The sequence below is a fragment of the Sceloporus undulatus genome, chromosome 6 (assembly GCF_019175285.1).
Source record: "Sceloporus undulatus isolate JIND9_A2432 ecotype Alabama chromosome 6, SceUnd_v1.1, whole genome shotgun sequence".
Classification (NCBI taxonomy): Eukaryota; Metazoa; Chordata; class Lepidosauria; order Squamata; family Phrynosomatidae; genus Sceloporus; species Sceloporus undulatus.
Genome location: NC_056527.1, coordinates 98,618,296 through 98,639,818, shown reverse-complemented (window position 1 = coordinate 98,639,818; position 21,523 = coordinate 98,618,296). Strand labels below are relative to the sequence as shown.

At 43.6% G+C, this 21,523-nt stretch overlaps 2 protein-coding genes across 7 annotated transcripts in view; one reads left to right on the top strand and one right to left on the bottom strand.

The window, feature by feature from the left end:
- The window catches only part of LOC121933510 (RNA binding protein fox-1 homolog 1-like), a 576,905-nt gene that overhangs the window by 415,904 nt on the left and 139,478 nt on the right, over positions 1-21,523 (bottom strand). The gene's annotated exons all lie outside the window — the stretch shown is intronic.
- SHANK1 (SH3 and multiple ankyrin repeat domains 1) overlaps positions 3,981-21,523 on the top strand; it is a 111,824-nt gene continuing 94,281 nt past the window's right edge. For all 6 annotated transcript variants that reach the window (XR_006104529.1, XM_042473343.1, XM_042473341.1 and 3 more), the window contains exon 1: positions 3,981-4,070. The gene's annotated coding sequence lies outside the window, so the exon portion shown is untranslated. The remainder of the gene's footprint in view (positions 4,071-21,523) is intronic.

Sequence of the window (21,523 nt, the reverse complement as noted above, 5' to 3'; positions counted from 1 at the left end):
AATAATAAACAGCAGACAAAAAAAATCCCAACAAACAAATAGCAGGACTCATGGACACCCATGTGCATGCATAAAATACATAAAATGTGGCTCATGCATGCATAACATGTGTCTTGTTTTAGAATGTTGCTCTTGAGCATAAAGGCCAACCCACTGATCCCACAAATATAGTTACTGATTGGTTGACTGGTTAGTTATATTTCTATCTTCTAAGCTCAAGGAAGCATATATGCTTCTCCTCCCCCTATTCTATCCTCACAACAACACTATGAAATAGATCAGGCTGAGTGTGAGGGACTGGGCCACAGTCGTCCAGTCACTTTCATGGATCAATGGGATCTAGAACTTGCATATGTCAAGCCTCAATCTGACAATCCAACCACTGGCTGACTTTACTACACTGACTTATATCAAAGTCTATAGCAAGAGTTGGAAGTATTTTTTAGGTAGGGCTCTCAGATTTCAGGATCTGGACTCTCGTCTCCAGTCCTCAGACCATGGGGAAGAATCTTAGGGTAAGAGTTCTGACTTTAAAAATTAAGTATGCTTATATGTTCTTTATTTCCAAGACTTTGTATTTTTTATTTGAATGGTAACTGTGGAACTGTGATTGATGCTTAAGGTATCGTGCTCAGTGACATCACCAGGAGCAAAATCACTCTTCTAATATCACCAGGGTCCTTTCTTTGTGACACGACAAGGGCTCATCCCTAAGTCCCAAGTTCAAATCTCAGGGCCTGGGATAGTCTCAACCTTGTGACTCTACTTTTCAGTCAAGGGCCAGATTCAGTATCAGAAATGTTCTGCGAAGACAAACTGCATTCCTGTGGTGTGTGACGCCAAAAGCAAGAGGGTGGGACCAACAGTAGCAATGTATTGTAGCATAAAGCTGTTATTGCAAGTAAATAACCTTTAAAGAATCATACAACCCACCAGATTTTGTTGGACACTAACTTGCAGCATTCTTCACCATTGACTATGCTGGATAAAGCTGCTGGGGCCTGTAGTCTAGCAATATACAGGGGGGTGCAAGGTCTCTATTCCTGTCTAAGGAGATGCCTTTTAGAATGGTTAAATCATAAAAAAGCAGGCAAAGCACGCAATGATGGTGTCATGGGAAAAGCATGTGGCCTCCTGGACAACTCCAGATGATCAGAATGGGCCTCCAGGAGGGCCAGATTCAGCCCCATTGCTTTGGGTTCCCCATCCTTGCTTTATATCTTTTGTTGTGGTGTACCTTCAAGTTGTTTCCAACGTATAGTGAGCCTAAGGCATAACCATCATGAGGTTTTTCTTGTGAAGATTTGTTCATATCTGAGGCTGAGGGAGTGTGACGTGCTTGAGGTCACCCAGTGGATTTCCATGGCTTACCTGGAATTCAAACCCTGGTCTTCAGTCATTGTCCAATGCTCAAACCACTACAGCATGCTGGCTCTTAGTTTTATTTATAGCACTATTTGCAAGCTAGAGTATTAACAATCTAAAGGAAGGTGGAAAAGAGGAAAATTATTTAGTTGAATGGACACAACTAAGAAGGCTATAAAGTGGGGGGGGGGGAGATTGGGCGGTTGCTTGTATTTATTTGAGGTGAAAATAGGACTAGGAAACAGTATGCAAGGCTGGTTGTAGATAGTGATACATGGAAGGAAGAAGGACTGGTTCAAAATATCAAAGGTTAAGTACTCACTGAGGAGGGTTGATGTCTAGCAATGCTAGACTTTCAGGATGTGAATGTAAGTAGGATTCAGTGTGTAACACCGTAGCTGTGATATGGTCATGTGTGGGGCTGAGGTGAGTCTGCGGTGCAAGGACATGTTGAGGTGTGGGGCCATAATACAGGGAGGTTCTACTGGATACATGGGGCTGTGTGATCCAGGGTTGTGCAAGGCAAATAGTCTCTGATGCTGTTAACAAAACTGAAGGATTTCATAAGGGAGAGGAATAGCACTGTACTGCACCTCATTTAGTTAAGATTAGTTTATTACAATGGTTCTTTACTGTTGGATGGGAATCTGATGAAAACTGTGTGCTTCCTCCCCAAAAATACATTTAAACACACTGGAAAGAAACTGAAGGGTAGTGGGATTGCATTTGATTCACTTAAGCCCTGGGAGAGGCAATGTGGTGTACTGGTTTGAGCACTAGAGGACTCCTCCAAAGACCAGGGACTTTATCACACGTGAGGAATTTCTCTTAATTTTGAATGAAAAGAAATTGGGGCCAGAATGCATTTACGTGAATTTGTTAGTTCAGCGAATTTACATGAATGCGAATTGCATTTGAACTGACTTCTCATTGCCTGAAAATAGCATGCCATTGCCTGAATTTGCGTGTGGTAGTCTATCACGCAATAACATGAAACCCTATGATTGTGTTCGGATTGCCATTGGATTATACTTCCAATTTCCCTTGCCTGATAAACCCCCAGGATTTGATCCCCACTCAACTATGGAAACCCACTGGGTGACCTTGGGCAAGCCACGCTCTCTCAGCCTCAGAGGAAGGCAAAGGCAACAATCTTGTCAAGAAACCCCCCTGGTAGGGTTGCCTTAAGTTGAAACAACTTGAAAGGACACAACCACAAGCCCCTGAAGCCCATCTAAGGTGGAGAGGGGCCGAATTATTGGGTGGGTAGGTGGAGAGGGTTAGACTGCCTTGGGCCTGGGGACCACTTGGCTCATTTCACTGATCCTTTTGGGGGGGGGGGAACCCAAAGCCAGTGTAAGCCATGGCTCCAAAACACATCCAGTTTGAGACTGCTTTAAGTGCCCTGGCTCAGTGCTAGGGAGTTCTGGGAACTGTAGCTTAACTCTGGAGCCACAATAAACTACAATTGGCAGGATCCCTTAGCACTGAGCCAGGGCAGTTAAAGCAGTCTATCAGAGTGGATTATTTCTGCAGCGTGTTTTGGACCTAGGGAGATAAGCCTCATGACAAGGATGGGGGTCCTGGGTGGGCAATGCTGAGGTTAAGGCTGGTGTTGGTGACTGGGGACTTGAAAGAAGGATGGGAGAAATGAGGGGGGGAGAGTGCGGTTCAAGTGAAGAGAGGGGGACAAGAGGGGAGGAAGCTTTGTGGAGATAAGGCACAGGGAAGCCGATTTGAAAATGGAGCTGTTCAATGGACGCAAAGTGGGAACCTGAGAGAGGACCTGAGTTGGTGTGTGATGGGAAAGAAGAGGAAGGAGGAGGCGAAGAAAGGGAGGAGGAGGAGATGAAGGGGGAGAAGGAGGTGAAGAGGAGGAGAGAAGAGGTGATGAAAAGGCAGTGAAGAAGGAGGGGTAAGTAGAAGAAAAAGAAGGAGGAGGAGGAGGTGAAGAGAAGACAGATAGAGGAGGAGGAGAAAAGGAGGTGAAGAAGAAGGAGGAGGAAGAGGTAGAGAAGCGAGAAGCAAGAAGCAGGAGAGGAGACGACGAAAGAATGAGGGAGTGGGCTGGGTGGGGGCAAAGCCATGCAGTGTTGTGTGTGTGTGTGTGTAAGTGTGTTAAGTGTGGTTGCTGTCTCCCTCCCTGCCCCCCTCCCCCCGTGAGCCATGAATGGGATTGGGTGGCAAAAAAAGGAAAGGGAAGGAAAAAGCCCATGCATTCCTGAAACAGAAAAAAGGAGCAGGGAGGGAGGAGGAGTGGGGGCGGGGAGGGAAGGAGGAGAGGGAGGACCAGGGCGCCATCCTCCTCAGGAAGGAAGGAGAGGAGGGAGGAGCGGCTGGCGAGGAGGACCACAAGCGCAGCCCTGGGAGACGAGGCAGCCGAGGGGCGACGCCATCCATGCGAGCCGAAAGAGCCTCCCTGCTTCCCCTCCCGACCGGTCTCCCTGGCCCTCCGCTCCTCCCTTTCCCCGAGGAAACCGCTGGAGGACCTGGGCTCCCTCCCCGCCCACCTCCCACCGCAAGGCTTGCAAGGACACACATCCACAACCCCACCCCACACTCAACCCCACACAAACACACACACACACCACACACAGCCCGGCGGAAAGGGGTGGCGGCGGTGGCGGTGGCTGGGGGAAGAGGCCGGGGGGACCAAGGCGAGGGTCCCCCCCGAGGAGAGCATGTGCTGAGCGGCTCCCTCCGCGCAGGTAAGCGAGGGGCGAGGGCTGAAGGGGGCTCAGGTAGGTCGGGGGCTGCTGAAAGGGCGCGGGAGCTGAGGGGACTGAAGTGGGTTGGGGCTGGAAGGGGCTGGAGGGGAGGGGCTGAAGGGGGCAGGGTGACTTGGGGCTGAAGGGCTAGGGGTGGACTGAGGGGGGCTGGAAGGGGCTGAGGCAGTTCTTCTTCAAGTGTGGGAAGGGGCAAGATGGTCTTGGCTTGAGTTGAGGAAGGGGGACCACCGCCTCTGCCATGCCTTTCGGAGGAAGGAAGGCAGGAGGCATGGCCGCTGGAGGTGCCAGGAGGGCGGACGGAGAGCCCTCCGCGGACCCCGACACGCCCCCCTCTGGAGGCCCCTTGGGGGGGGCCTAAGGGGGGAGGGGGGGGGTGCCCCCCCCGGAGGGCCTCGGGGGGGGGAGAAAGGTAGCTCTGAGGCGCGGGAGGAGGAGGAAAGAGGCGCTTCGGGGGAAGAAGGGCAGGAGTTTCCCGCCTCTCCCTTTCCACACCTTTCTCTGTCTCTCTCTCACAGATATACCTTGGAAGGTATTTAGGGGGCAGCCTCTATGGGGGGAGGAAGAGAGAGCCGTAAAGGTGAAGGCGGGGGAGCTTCTTGCCCAGAGGGTTGTGTGTGCGGACATGCCTCTCCTCGTGCAAAGGGTGTGCAAGCCAGGCTGGGCGGGCGTGGACCATGCTTGGCGTGTGCACACACAGGGGCATGTGTGGCGGGTCTTTATATTCTATTGCATCTGTCTGTGTGTGCATTTTGGGTAAGGTGTGTGTAAAAATGTGGCTAGTAATGTGCTGGGAACCAAAAAAAGAGGGAGCAAGAACATGGGAGGGAGAGAGAGGTTTGCCCGGGTGTGCATGCATTTGAGTGTGTGTGTGCCTGAATATACCATGATGTGCACCATTATGTCAGCTCCTCTCCCTGGGAGCTTAATCGCAGGCAGAAGATTATGCATGCATATTTCCCCTTCTCTCTCTCTCAGTGTGTGTGCATGTGTGCGCGTGCAAATCTCTCTCCCTGCCCATCCCTGGTGTGGCTAGATCTCCATAAAATTTGCACCAGGAGGGCATGCATGCCATGCACGTTTCCCTCTCCCAGTGGCTGGACCATTTTCCTCTCTCGGTTTGCAGTTGTGAATAGATAGATGGAGGGACAGAGAAGTCCCTGTGTGGCCATGCTTATCATCTCAGAGGTTGGGTGTCAACTCTCTCTTCAGCGGATCTGGCTCTGGCTGAAAAGTGCCCAAAGGATAACCCAATCTCCCACACTGACTGAGGGCACACACCGCCATGGAGGATACACATGTGCAGGGATGCTTCTCTGCATCTCTGGGCGTGCTTCGGTGGTTTCTCTGCACAGGGGCAGCGCCTATCCATTTTCAACAACCCCAAGGTTTTCTGCCCAACAGGGAAGCAAGTTCCTAGTCCTTCAGATTGTAAAGCACATTGTGGGATTGTGTGAGCATGGATGAAATCTTGTAAAGGCTTAGAAATCCATCGTAAGCTTAAGCAGGGCATCCCATGCCCATAAATGTGGGTGGGGCGTTTAGTGCCTTCTATGCTCCTTTCTTATGGCTGCTCATCTTTATGCCTCTCGCCCCTCTTTTCACTCCCCTTCTCCTGGTCTTTTTTTGTCCTCTTGCAATTTTTAATACAGTGGTCTCTTGTAAAATGGTATCGGATTTTGGAGAGGAGGAGTGGTGGAAGTGGAGTGCATGTTACAACGGAGGCATATCTGGTCCGGTTTACTGAATGCCTTCTTAATTCATTTTTGGATATCTCTGTCTGGTTGTGTAATTGTGTTCACACAACCCTGGATTGCCTCCATCTGTATGTTCATATATTGCTGTGTGGGTGTAGTCATGAGGTCTGCTTGTCTTCATCCCCCTCACATTATAGATAAGCTGTGGCACTCACAGTCCATCTATGCGCAGGCACACACGCACACACCAGCTTCTTGAGAGACATGCTGCCTCTTTGGCACTCATCTGCGGCAAAAGTCATGGCTGTGTTGTAAATTTGCCTCCATGTGGCTTCTTTAGGTGCGTGTACATGATTTTCTCCACTATGTTCATTAGGCCTTTAGTGAAAGAATGCTCTCCTTGGCTGATAGTATACTGTGGATCTTCTTTGTACAAATGAAACATGAGCTAAATGCTTGCTTGTACAGTAGTGCTCTCTGTACATTGGCCAGTGTCCTTCCAGGTACAGTAGAAAACTTCTTTTATCTGGAGTTCTTTTAATGTGGCTATTGCAATATGCATTTCTGTCTCCCAGTTTCCATGCCCAAGTTGCACCACACAGAATTAGAGGCCTTATTGTATTGAATATATTATCAGTGCTATATGTGATATCTCTCCATCTGGAAGAAGCTACACACAGCCAGTTTGGCCGAATGGGACTGAGATTTGGGAGATCCAGATTTAAGTCGCTGCTTAGTGGTGAAGTTCACCGGCTGACCTTGGGCTAGTTACTTTCTCCTAGGGCTAGTCTACATGTTTTAAATACTCCTCATTCCAGTCAAATTGAATGTGAGCCAGCCGCATGAGATTTGCAGGTGTTTCAGCATTTTGTACACACACCCCACAAAAAAAATCCTTAAACTCCGCTGAAAAAGAGTTTGCAAGTTTTACTGGCGTATACGCTGACATCCGTGGAAATGTGCATTATCACACATGTGGCTGTCCATCCAGTTAATATGCATTCAGACAGCTGCGCATTTTCAGCAAACTGTGTGTGAATAGATGTGAATAGATGCAAATTTGTGCAGGAAGATGAAGATAATTAACTGTCAATGCAAATGTGCGAAAATGTGCACCAGTTCACATAGTACACCTTATGTGTAGACTAGCCCTTACTTAGCCTAACCTACCTCATATGGCTGTTGTGAAGATAAGTGGGAAGGAAAGGATATGAGTATGCCACCTTGAGCTCATTTGGAGGATAGGCAGCATTTGAAGTGACAAATAAACATATACATTGTTGGCTTCCATGCCAGAGGGAGTTAATCCACTTCGTGTTTTAGTCCAAACTTTAAAGGAAATACAGTATCCAAAATGCCTAATCTATATGGGGAATAGGATATTGCCTCTTGGATAGCTCCTTAAAGTTTGGACTAAAACCCAGAATGGGTTAATTCTCTGCCCTGCAAATATGGAAAACACCAGTCACAACCATAGAAATAATTTTGTGTAAGTGATGTATGTGTTTCTGCATTTCTGCTTGTGTGTGTAGTATAGGATTCTTCTGCTTTCCTACACAGTTTCATTGGGCCCTTTTCTTATTCATCTCTCTACAACAGCTTGTTGCATGTTTACTCAGAAGTAAGTCTTACTGACCTGAATAGGGATTTTGTCCACTTAAATGGACAGACAGTTAGAAATGGCCTAAGTCTTGGCTAAATTTAATACAATTGTAACTACAATTAACGTATGTATTATTGTGCTTAATTTGTTGGGAATAACTGCCCTGCACAGAATAAGACTCTTTTTTAGTAGGCATGCACACAGTTGGACTGTTAGGCTGCAATCCTAAACATATTTTCTGACAAGTAAGCCCCCTTGAGCTCAGTAGGACTTGCTCCTGAGTAAACTCGTTTGGTATTACATTGCCAATAGGGTGGTGAGATAGGCATCACTGAAAAAGAGGGCAGTGAACTGCATGACCAGAAAAGAAGAATTTGCATAAAATATCCCAACTTTTATGTACAGATGCAAATGCAGAAATAGTAGTATAATTAAAATAGGGAAAATTGGGGCCAGGTGACCTGTGTGCCTGCAAGCTTTGCTGATCAGATAAAAAGATAGTTGCCAGTATTTAAATAGGTAAATAAAAACCAAAGGTCAAGTAGAAATCAAATGCTTTGCTAGGGTTCTTTATCTTTAAACCAGACTTGGACAGGGGACAGTTAAATGGAGCACTTGTCCTTTGACAATTAGAAGATGTCCTTTGTAAGGAAGGATGCATAGCCCCATTAATATTGGTCAGTGTCCAAAGTGGTTTTTTAGTAGACATGAAAAATCTATTGAGTCTTGATCTTGTTGCATTTCTTTGCATTCCACCTGCATTTCTTCCTTCTTTTTTTTAGAGTATTGTGAGATCTTGATTTGTTTTCTTTCTACATGGAAACGTGTACAAGATTTGGTATGAAATTTTCCTAATTAACACACTTTTTCTTAATAGCTTGTGGCTGTGGTCATGCTGACCACGAATTGTATAAAGAAAAAAATGATAAAAAGAACAAAATAGTTCATGCAAATGTCTTCATCATTCCTAGATCTAAGATTCATTTTCCACATTTCAGTGGCAAATCCATTTCACAGATTGGAAATCTGTGGGAATGGGAAATGATTCCCATTTCACAGATTAGAAAGCAAGATTCAGAGCTGGCAGAGGTTTACCCAAAGTCTCCCAGTGAACTTGAGGTTACTGCTCTCATAGCTGTGAACCAGAGGCTGGAAAAGTTATTCTTTTATTTTATAGTCAAAACAAGTAACTTTTCCATACTGTGATCTGGACTGGCCTTGTCCTTCCAGACAGAATCTAGTAATATGTGACAAATAATGCACCTTTATTGTTATTGTTGTGTGCCTTCAAGTTGTTTTTTACTTATGGTGTCCCTAAGGTAACCCCATCACAGCGTGTTCTTGGCAAGATTTGCCATTGCCTTTCTCTGAGGCTGAGAGAGTGTGATTTGCTCAAGGTCACCTAGTGGGTTTCCATGCCTGAATGAGGATTTGAACCATCGTCTCCCAGACTCCTAGTCCAATACTCAAACCACTATACCATACTGGTTTCCCAGTACTTTTAGTATCCCTGTTGATTGTATTCAGAATTTGTTTGTTTTTAAGAAAAAGGCATCCAAGAGATGGGATTAATGGTAGTGGTAGTAATAGTATTAATAATGATAAATCACCATCAATTATTTCAGTTGCATTACTTTCAGCAGAGGTCAAACAGATTTCCTTTATTCTAGTGTAACATCTTAAAATTAGTCCTATATTAGTGTTAAAAAAGACAGGACTAGGTAACAGCTAACTTTGCACTTCGTGTACATAATTAAGACTTTGAGTATTCTCACTTACGGGGCTTTGTAACACAAAGTAGTTCTAATTTTTTATATTTAGTGAGATGGTTTATTGCTTTTGTGGGCTGTTTTATAAGGCATCTATGTGCCTGTGTGCCTGATAAGTGATCGTGCAGCACTAGTGTGTATATGCCTTCTTACAGAAGTGTAGCTATAGGGAGGCAAAAGGAGGCCATTGCCCCTGTAAGATTTTTGCCTCCAAAATGAATTTATCCTTCAGTCCTCAATGTTCTAGCATTTCAGAGTGTGAGATACTGAAAATCATTCGCATCTAGAACTCTTATATTTTCTGTGTTCACATTCCTTTGGTAACTTTGTCTGTCTGTTGTCTAAATTCAAAGATATAGCCACGTTAGTTTGTTGAATCAATATATAAAGAGATCTTGTAGCACCTTTGAGACTAAGAGCCTTTACACACCGGCCTGAAAGGCCAGCCTGGGTGCAGAGTCAGGGTGTCGCATCTAGATGACGCATGCCCTAATTCCGCCCTCAGGTGCCATGATGCCATGCGCTGCTCCACACAGTGCAAGGCATCATGATGCTCTTCCAGTGCTTCATCCATACAACACAGCGCCGAAGGAGCGCCATATAGTACCACTGCAGCTATGGCACCCTTTTGAGGGTGCAAAAAGGAGCCACTTTTTCCGGCTCCTTTTTGCACTCTCAAAAGGCTAGATCGGGGCCACATCATGAGGTTGCCACAGCCCTGATCTGGTTGTCTGTGGAGCTCCTTTCTGAAAGAAATTGCCAGCATAAGTTTTCGTAGACTTAAGCCTACTTCCTCAGATGCATTTAAGGAAGTAGACTTAAATCTTCAAAATCTCATGCTGCCAACATCTTTCTTTCTTTAGTGTCAAAGGTGCTATAAGATCCCTTGTCTAAATAATATTTCTGAATGCTCAGATGAGGTTTTAGGTTATTGCAATGTTAGAAACTTGTAAACTGAAGGAAAATTTCACTAGGGGGCTGAATACGTTTCGGTTAATGCAACACCCTGTTTTGCTCCCCTTCATAGCCACATCCCTGCCTTTCTAAAGAGATGCTTGTTGAACACTAAGCATATCTGTTTTGCCTGACCTGTCTGTGATTCTTATATGAGTAATCTTGAAACGTTACCACACTACAGTACTATGGGGGCTGCTCATTTATATGCTCATCCAATGTTGAGAAGTACATATCTACACGTGCGAGTGATGATGGATGGTGGCTGCCATGTTACAGGGGCAACAAACTTCTATGGTTTAAAAGAACTACTATTAAAGCTGTTGAATACTATCCAGAAAATAGATTCAGCATCTTGGATCACTCCTTTAAAATTTGTTATGTTTTGTAGAGTTTTAAGAGTTATTTTAATAACATGTTGTTAATTTTATAAATTCTTCCCTTTTTGTTTTTAGACTGTATGCCATAGGCAGGTTTTTATCTGTATTTTGGCTATTTACAGTGGTACCCCGGGATACGAATTGATCGCGTTACAAAATTTCCGGGATATGAAAAAGTTAGATTGGAAAAAACTGTTCCGGGATACGATGTTTTTTTCGGGTTACGAATTTTTTTTCGGCGCGAAATTCAAACGCGCGGCTTTCCAGCGCTAACGGAAAAGCCTTTTTGGGTTGCGAAATGTATCGGGTTACGAACAAAGCGGCGGAACGAATTAATTTCGTAACCCAAGGTAGCACTGTACTTTGTACAGCACCATATGTAAACCTGTAATAATAATAATAATAATAATAATAATAATAATAATAATAATTTATTATTCTCTAACCAGGAGCATGTTTACTGACATGGGAGGCACTGGCTGTCTCCATGGTTGGTGTTGAGGGTGACATGGAAGACAATTGATCCCAACCACATGAGGGCTGCAATAAATGTGGAATAGACTTATGGCTAACACTGGGTCAAGATGTTTCCTACCTGAGACAGAGTAGAAAAAACCTAAGCCAACTAGGTTATTTTGGCTCCTGAAGCAGAAAATCCCCCAAGTACCTTTCCTTATTATCCTGGCAGTAAAAATTCAATAGTAAGTTAATAACAAACAATTTGCTGCCCTTTTGTGGCACCAGAAGTCTGCCACCTGACAAGCTGCCTCACTTTGCCTTGTGGTGGGGCTAGTAACACCCACAGAAAAAAACGGCTTCCACAGAGCCACAATAACATGGAAAGAACATTTTGCTGAGGACCTACATGTCAGAAAGTGCTTGAACACCAAGGGGAAATGAGAATGCCCAGGGAGTTATTCTCAAGTAAAATCACACATATATTGCACACTGTAATTGGCAGGAGAGTGTGATTTGTCACACATGGGATGCTTTTAGATATTAATGGATTAATATTTTCATTTATTAAATGATTGAAATAGATGGTTCGATATTTGTTAATTCTATTAATATATTATTTTTTTGAGTCCCAAGGATCAGGCAACATTTTCTTTGTGGATTTCTGGTGCTAAAAATTTGCAAAGAGCCAGGACAGGTGGATGTGACACCTCTTGGAATTATGCGTTTTTATAACCATGTGTGCTGCAATATCACAAATGCAGGTGTGTGTGTGTGTGTGTGTGTGTGTGTGAGAGAGAGAGAGAGAGAGAGAGAGAGATAATGTGTGTACATTTTAAAAAAGAGAACTGAAAGGTAAGAGAGGATATCCAACCTTTCCCGTGCCTCTAGCTCTCTTTGACATATATCTTCCAGGCCACAGTCTTTTTGCTGCCCAGCACCAGGGGAAGAAACCATTTAACAACACTCCAGGACAATTGCAGGTGATAACTCAAAAGGTTGTCATGGGGAGGGTTAAGCACAGTTCAAAACATGAACTTGTTGGTTGTTGTTGTGTGCCTTCAAGTTGTTTCCAACTTATGGTGATCCTAAAGCAACCCTTTCATGGGGTTTTCTTGGCAAGTTTCTTCAGAAGAGGTTCACCATTTCCATCCTCTGAGGCTGAGAGAGTATGACTTGCCCAAGGTCACCCAGTGAGTTTACATGGCCAAGCCAGGATTTGAACCCTGGTCTCTAGAGTCAAACACTCAAACCGCTGCACCAAAAATATGAATTACAATTCCCAAAACCTGTGGTATTCTAGAAGCTGTAGTCCAAAAATATTAAAAATATTAATTTAAAATAACAACAACAACAACAACAATATCAATTAATAAGTAATATTCCACCATTACCCCAACATAGGACCTCAGTGAAGCATTTCCTACTACCTTTTGATTCTTTCTGCATAACCTTCCTCCTTCCCACTTATTTGTTGGCCATATTACAAACCCTGTATTTTCTTTGCAACGTGACATGTCACCCTTTTATTCACTTTTGATGAATTGGAGAAGGAAGATGGAGAGATAACAACTGACTTAAAGCCCACTGAACTGCAAGTATCTGATAAAAGGATTCAGGTTTTCCAAAAGTCACCAGATTTTTAATTGAGCAACATGGTGGCCTGAAGAGTTTTTACGTAATTATGTGCAAAGGTGATTACACAGGCATGTATAGAAGCTAGTCACATGTGCATTTGGAGCCAGTGTTTTTATGGATAAGAAAGTGTGTGTGTCTGTAAAAGAGATAAAGCGATTCTGAGCATATACAGTATAACAGGCTGCATATGTGTGTATATATTTGTTTATGAGAATATGCTATAGAATTTGTGAACAGTTGTGGTTAAGTGCAAGAGGGTTCTTTGTGTGTGTGGACCTGTTTAAAGAGCAAGTAAGTAAGTGTGCAGGTGTCACACCAGCCTCATTTTGTCTCGTTTCACATCCAATGCACGTGGCACTAGAGCAGTGGTTCCCAACCTTCCTAATGCCGCAACCCTTTAACACAGTTCCTCATGTTGTGGTGACCCAAACCCATAAAATTATTTTCATTGCTGCTTCATTAACTGTAATTAAATAGGTGTTTTCCAATGCTCTCAGGCGACCCCCATGAAAGGATCATTCGACCCCCAAAGGGTTCCCAACCCACAGGTTGGGAACCACTGCACTAGAGGGATGTAAAAAGGCTAGGAAAGAAGTGCGTGCACACACACACACACACACTGAGCAATTGACATTGTTACTAGATCAGCTCTCTGCAGCCTTTCTAGAGAACTGCCATTCCTCATGGGCCAAGTCTTGACAGTGTGCTCCATGTGAATCTGTGTGACCCTCTTTGCATGGCTCTTTCTCCCAATCTACATACCTTGGTGTAGCTGCATATAATCAGTACAGCTTTTGCATCCTATATACTAGCCTATATAGTTTTACTTGACTGTCTCCTACCCTCTGTAGCCAGAATGTCCCTCTTTCTTCCCTCAAATGGAGTTGTTTGCACCAGACTAGTAAAGAAAGCAGTGTCCAGGTCAACAAGAGGAAGGGAAGACAATATCAGCTCTCCTTTTTTATTTCCCTCCCTATCTTCATTGTCATGTGTTTCTCCTATCTATCTATCTATCTATCTATCTATCTATCTATCTATCTATCTATCTATCTATCTAAATCTAATTCTATTCTAAGAAATTATTCTGATTTATGAAGGGTGGGGACCCAGCAGATTTCTTTCCCTCTCCCACTCTCATGAGCCTCCCTCTATCACTAGGATGGACTTTCTGGTATAAGTGTGTGTGTGGGGGGGACGCTATCTCTTATATCTACACCTCCCTCTACCCCCCCATTCCCAGGCTAGCATTATTTCTAAGAGCGCCTGCGCTGCCTCTCCCCCGCCCAGCTGGGCCTGGCTATTCTTAGCTCCCGAGTCTTTGATTCATGCTTCTGAGAGTATTTCTGCTGGGTGTGCAGAGAGAACAGCTACTGTGGTGTGTGAAGGAGGAGAGATATGCACATGCCTGGCTCAGTAGCATGCAAGAAGGTCCCTGTGCCAAGTCTGTGGACACCCACAATGTCCCCATTCCTGTCTGGAGATATATGGCCATGCTTAACTAAGAGCATGTACATGGAGGTTCGCATGTGTTCTTTGATGAGTATATGTCTGTATATGTGGCTATGCATGTAAAATAACTGAGCATGCATAGAAGTCCCCTAACATGCTTGTATAAGAGCACACATGTACCTGTGGGAATGCTGGCCATGCCTGAATCAAGGCTTGTGTTGGAAAGCATATGTGGCACTGGTGAGATTGTGTTGTTGTGTGCCTTCAATTTGTTTCTGACTTATAGTGACCCTATCACAAGGTTTCTGGGGCTGAGAATGTGTGACTCACCCAAGGTCACCCAGTTGGTTTCTGTGGCCAAGGAGGAAATCAAACCTTGCTTTTCAGAGTTGTAGTTCAATGCTCAAACCACACTGGCTCTCAAGATCATATATGTATGGAATCTATCCATATGTATATCTTTTCCTGCATGGATTGTGCATATGCAGAGTGAGACCTTGTTAACTGCTGGGATTCAGTTCCATAGGCCCCCATGGCTAACAAAATCAGTGGATGCTCAAGTCCTATTCAATACAATGGCATGGTAAAATGGTGTCCCTTATATATGTAAAATGGCAAAATGAAGGTTTGCTTTTTTGAATCCAATGATAAAAGATCCATGGATATGGAGGGCTAACTGTTCCTGTACGGATTGATTGTGTATGCCTGTATGGCAGGGGGTTGGACTGGATGGTCCTTGTGGTCTCTTCCATTTCTATAATTCTATGATTCCTCTACATATATGTCAAAATATATGTGTGCCATGCAGCACTTGCACATATGAGTACATATATTTTCATGACTGTATGTTTGTGTGCATGTGTGAGAGAAAGAATATGGACAAGAATATGCAAAAACTGCACATGGATGGTTCACATTTCAGAGATTGTGGGTGGTGTGTGAGATTACAGTTGCTTGAATTAGTGGCACGTTGGAAGTAGCAGATGCAGAAGCATCTTCAGACTAGCGCATGGCTGCATGTATCTGTTGGGGTATATGCATAATGTATGACCACATGAGTGCAAAGAACCACATGCCAGCTTGGAGGAGCTTTCGCATCTGCTGCTTCCAGCATGCCAAAATTCATGCAAGTGTACCAAGGCAGATCCATGGGCAAAATGCCTTCATATGCATGACATGACATTGCCCTCTGAATCAACACACATGACAACAATGCTCCTGTTTGCAATAAGTTAATGAAAAAAGGGGTCTCTTTACCTGGTCTGTTATCGGCAACGGTGAATCCTGTAAGCGTTTGCTGAACAGGGCTGTGTACTAACATTGGACTTGTGACTGCAAACTCACCTCTTCATTGATTTGGCACCCTAGTAATTCATGGTCTTTTTCAGTAGAGAATAAGAAAAGAACAAAGGGATGGAGGGAGGGAGTTGAGAGGAGTACCTATGTACTGACCTCATTATGTGGGAAAATACCTATGTACAGACAGCATGTATGGATGGCCCACTTATGTTTTGCTAAAAGAGTGGAGAATGAAAAACACACTGCAAAATTGGACAAATTAGATTCATATATAATTTGCACATGCTGATTTAAATGTTGTCAAGTTTCTTGTCCGTAGGACACACTGAGGGCTCCACTTCCCCAAACCAAAACCAGGAATGACTGCAAGTCCACTTCTAATTTTGTAAATTTGAAGAAAAAACAGTGTGTGTGGGAGGAGGCTGCTGTGCCTTTTTAAAAAGGGGAAATTGCTATTGCTGAAAGTTCTGTGGAAAAGATAATTTGGTGCGGAAGGTTCAGGGAGTACAAACATGGGTGGAGTGTGCATGTAGTCCATGGACTACATATTATTTGCCACAATCTAGAAGTTAATGAAGTAGTAATTACAATAATTTAAATTAGAAATTAAATAGAAATAGAATGTGAGTGGGAAAGACTCTGACCAGGTCATCTGCATGCCTGCTCAGTCGTTACCATGGAATGAGAACATTAGGGCCTCTGCTTGCTCTCCCTTCTGATGGTTCTTTATTTATAAATTGGTTTTGGAGTAAACTTCTCAAATAAAGAATTCTTCAGGGTATTCAAGGCAGCGTATACAGTTCTCCAACATAGCCACTCTTTGTGTCTTCACAACTAGCCTGTGAAGAAGATTAGGACTGGAGATAAATGACGTTCAGGTATTTATCTGAATGAGGACAAGTGGGTAGAATAATGCTACTTGCCAGATACGGTTTACTGCAACTACCAACATTCTTCACCATAGGCTATACTGGGAAAGGCTCATGCAAGGTGCAATCCATCACATATTGTGAACTTTTGTTTCTCATTCCAGATGTGTAGGGGTGGGGCCACATATGTTCTGTGCCTTCAGTTTCCCTCAGTTCCTCAGTTTGTAGAACACTCCATGTAACTGGACACAAAGTCAGCAGTCATGCTCATTGTTCTACCTGTGTGAGCAGGGAGACTGGAGACTGAGGGATAATATGTACAGAGGCTTCATCTCTTCATTCTCTCCTTCTCATATTCTTCATTCTTCATTCACACCAGCAAACTATGCCAGACAAGCAGAGAATTCTGAGTACCTCACGATACTACAGATCCTAGAATTTCAGAGGGTAAAACCGTTACACTTACAGTGGTATCAAACAGCTATGACACTGGAATAGTTTGGCACTTTGATTGGTAGAATTTGGAAGTATATTCACAAAACAGTAGAGGAAGGATTTGTGAACAAATCTTTAGGAGTTCAGCAAAGTTTGAGAATGGAATCAAGAGTGGTGTGTTCACTCACACACAAGATACATTTTCAAAGCGAGGCAGCATGGCCATCTTTGGAGATTCTTCAGCACTGGACTTCCTGCATGGAGCAGAGAAATGAGCTAGTTGCTCAAAAGGTCCCCTCTGACTTTATGGTTTTCTTTTACTAGTACATTCTTTTGCATAAATCCCATTAGAGGTCAATTGCTCCTAGTAACTTCATCTGGACTTTCTCAGGGATGTCAGTGGTGTGGAGGCAAATATGGAAGTTTAAATGCTCATCACCTACATTTAAACAAAAATAATGTCAAAAAATGCAGGCATCTGGGAGTCAACCAAGATGTTATTGAGCAGGAAGAACGCATATTCTATGATTAACACATTTTCATTTCTATAAAATTTCTTCAAACATATATGCCTCGACAATCTTGTGGTAGCTGGTAGCTTCCAAATCTGTGGGAGCCGATTTCAGTCTGAATTTTAAAAGCACTGTCCAGTGTGCTGAACCATGACCCCAAAATACTTGCATCACATACACAATAAATCATAGAATCGTAGGAATGCAGGAAATCCAAATCAAAGCATCCCTGACAGATGGCCATCCAGCCTCTGTTTAAAGACCTCCAGGCAAGGAGACTCCACTACACTCCGAGGGAGTTTGTTCCATTGTCAAACAGGCCTTACTGTCAGGAAGTTCTTCCTAATGTTGAGGTGGAATCTCTTTTCCTGGAGTTTGCATCCATTGTTCCGGGTCCTGTTCTCTGGAGCAGCAGAAAACAAGCTTGCTCCCTCCTCAATATGACATCCATTCAAATATTAAACAGGGCTATCATATCACCTCTTAATCATCTCTTCTCCAGGCTGAACATCCCCATCTCCCTAAGTCATTCCTCATAGGGCATGGTTTCCACACCCTTCACCATTTTAGTCGCTCTCCTTTGGACATGCTCCAGTTTCTCCACATCCTTTTAAAATTGTGGTGCCCATAACTGGACACAATTATTGATTTGTAAGCCTGAAGTAATGAAAATGAAACCTGCACACATTTGATACTTTGTTATTACCTCTTTTTGCCACCCACTTTCCTATTCATTTTAGCTCTCAATAGTGCAGCCAACGGCTGACTGAAACTATGAAACTATACAGGGCGTAGTTTGATGTAGAATATTAAGGCAGAGTGAGGCAACTTGCCTCATACAGTAGATTTAGAGGTACTCTTAAAGAGCAGCAAGCAGTCCATTTGTTTAACCTATTTCCAAATGAAACTCTATTTAGATTTTGTAATTCAGAGATCATGGCATAGTTAGTGGCTAGTAAGGTTTACTTCCTGCACAGGGTTGGGGAACCAGTTGCCTTCCAGAGGAACCCCAGTTCCCATCAGTCCTGGCTACCCTGACCAGTGGTGAAACATGATGGAAGCAGCTGTCCATCAAATTCTGGAGGGCTGAAGACTCACCATCCCTGCTTGAGGGCTAGAGAAAGAAGACATGCAGAAATCCTAAACTAGTTTAAGCAAACCATAGTTTGAGATTAAATTTTAATTGGTAAAACCAGAATCCACATTATCAGATAAACCATGTTTTGCCTAGCGTGGATGTACTACCATATTGTATGCATAATCTATACATTTTATTTTTATTGCATTTTTATCACACCTTTCCTCAAAGAAACTTAGCATGATTTACATTGGTCCCATGGTCTATTTTATTCTAACAATTACCCTGTGCAGGCTAGGAGCACATGACTACCCCAAGAATCTGACAAGTTATGGCCTGCTCATCTGCAAAAAGAAGGGAGAATAATGAAGCCTACAAAACATGGAGAGGGTTGTGTCTGAACCAACCCATTTTCTCTGTCTCAGCCTTCCACCTGTAATTCTTGGGTTAACAATGCTGCCCTACTTCACAAGATCGCTGTATGGATAAGATATAAGATATAATCTAGGGCCCATCTCATCATCTAGATTCTAAATGAAGCATGCTGATCACTCTGACATGTGTTCAGGAAATGCCAGATATTATTATTGTCTGCCAAAGGCTCCGAGGTTCAGGAGCAGTCCTTCATCATTTCTGAGTCCTACATATCTGCCCATTGCTCTTCTGTAGCTTCTAGCCTTGTGCTCATTCCCCATACATTCATACCAACCCTTGCTTGCTTGCCCAGTCTTCCTCTTGCCTGTTATTGCATCATTCTGCCACAAATCCTGGAAAAGAAACTCTCACATGTCAGGTTCAGAACAGAGAATGCAAATAGAGCCAATTTATGCCACAAAAGCAAATATCCATCAGTTTGATTGTTTGGCGTAACCTGCTTTGAATGCAATATTTTAATTTTGTGAGTCAAGAATGCTGTGTCGTTGTAAAGAAGGAAAAGCTATAGTGGATTGGTATTAAGCCAGAGTTGGCTCAGGGCACCTTTTATGCATTAGATGGGATGGAGCAGGACTATCTACCTGAACTGAACACTCACTATAAAGCTGCAGATTATTTTTGGGTTGTACCTTTAGTTTATAAAGGGAGTTGACATGCTGAGTGCCCCTTGCATTGTCCTGTTCATGGTGATTGTTCAGTCTCTAGGACAACCATGCATCCTGCTTTGTGGGAAATGGGTCTTAATTTGAAGGTGCCCTCTGTTTGAAGGACTGTCCAGTTCCAGTTCTGTTTAAAGATCAAGAAACATAAGAAGGGTGAAAAGGCAAGAACTTGAAGTTGTCCATCAATCATTTGCCCTTGGGCAACAGATTGAGCAGACAGATAATACAGGCCACCTGGTTACAGCTTCCCCTATTTTGCAGAGATGTATTATATTTCTGTTTAAGTGAGAGTAGTGATGTCTGAATTTGAGTATGCAAATGTATGCATCAAACGCAAATGCAAGCAAATTTGGACATGCAGTAAGGACAAAAAAGGGGACAATGATTTGCAAAATATTTGCACGCTCAAGTTTTATGCAGATCACTGTCCTCTTTTGTCCTCTAGGATGATGCTCGCTTGACGACTTGATGCTACATACATTTTCTCTGCTAACCAAGTGCCAGAGAAATGGCATGGAGATTGATGTACCATCTTTGCCCCTTCCCCAACAGCAGCCTGTCTTGCTGGCCGCTTCCATTGTTTCACCTTATGTGAATATCTGGCCCAGTCCTTGAGCTTGTCTATACTGCTTAAAACCCCATTAAAAGCCCTCCCTCCCCCAGAATCTGGGGTATTAAGGCCATTCAGCATGTAGCCTTATCTTTGAATCAGGGGTGATAAAGTTACATCATGGATGCATGGTTCTATCTGCCCCTGCTGTGACCTTCCAACTTTCCCCCCCCAAACATCTCTTATTCCCAGGAGCACTAGCAGTGGAAGCTCTCAGCCACTTGTGTCAAGAGTAAATGCTTGTTCACATGCTGAATGCCTCATTTGCCTCAAATTGATGAGCATGCCCAGTAGGGCCAGCATTGGCAAGGGAGAAGGAGAGAAAATGCTTAGACTGGGAACTGGCCCCAGGGTTTGAAATTGGCAGTGGAGGCAAACCCAGGAAACTCCAGAAGGATAGTTAGATAGTGTAAACAATCTACCCAGTGTCCCTGCAGAGAAAAAGCTATGTGTGGTGGCTCTAGGGTGAGTGTTGGAGCAGGAATCCATTTAGACTTTTGCCCCTAGAGTAGACTAGCTCTTAATCTTCCTGCTGTCAGAGACATAGGATGAGATAACCCCCTCTTGTTATTCTGTGTAGTGGAGCTGCCTAGACTGGCAGTCGAATTCCATGACAGCTGGATGGTGAGTATAGTCAAAGCTTAGCTACATTTATAAGGAGCTGTCCAAAGTCCTGAACCCTACCCCCCACAAATAGGTTTAGAACCTTGGCTAGTTCATTTAAAGGGAAGACAAAAACATCGAGTGATTCACAACCCCAGTGACATAGTATCCACCAGCTGCCATTGAGTTTAATCTTCATTATTGGTGCTGGAGGAGCTTATAGTATGCAGGACAGTCCACAGGTCTCATTGTCCTCTCACAGCATGCCAGCGCTCTCAGCCCCCAAGGCATCTGCTTCATTTTATCTAGTAGTAGGTATGGCATTAGGTATGCAATCACGCTGGCCCACAGCTTATTAAAACAGAAACCCTTTTCTTTGGAGAAATCTTTCCTAATGTGGTACCCTGCAGATATCTTTGATTGAAACTCCCACCATCCAGAGCCAGCACAGCCATGCTGACTGGAGGATGGGACTTGTAGACTAACAAATTTGGAACACATCAAGTTGGGTAAGGCTGTAGTAAAAAGGATGGTGGATAGAGTAGCCATAGAAAATGTCTTTCCTATCATCCTGCTTTTCAGTAAATATCCCTACTCAAAATAATATGTTATAGAGAGTGCAAAATTAGATGATAACAGTTAAGAAACAAAATAAAGCATCCCAATACAGTCATCCTGTCTTAAAATTAAGGGCTACCGTCTTCAGATATAACAATGAAAAAAAAGACACATTTTTATTCATACATCCTTAGGTTGGTTTATTTATTTATTCTTTTTAAAAATTGTGTTTTATTTGACATCTGTTTCTCTGTACAATGGATGTTATGTAGTCATGCCTTTAAAATTTGGAGATTTTGTATTTAGGGGAGAAATGAATAAACATTGGGTGAAATCCAACATTTCTCAAGCAAACTTCTGTTCCTGCAGTGGAACATTTCCATTCTCTCCCTCCTTCCTGCCCCCCAAATCTGCTCTGAATGGTT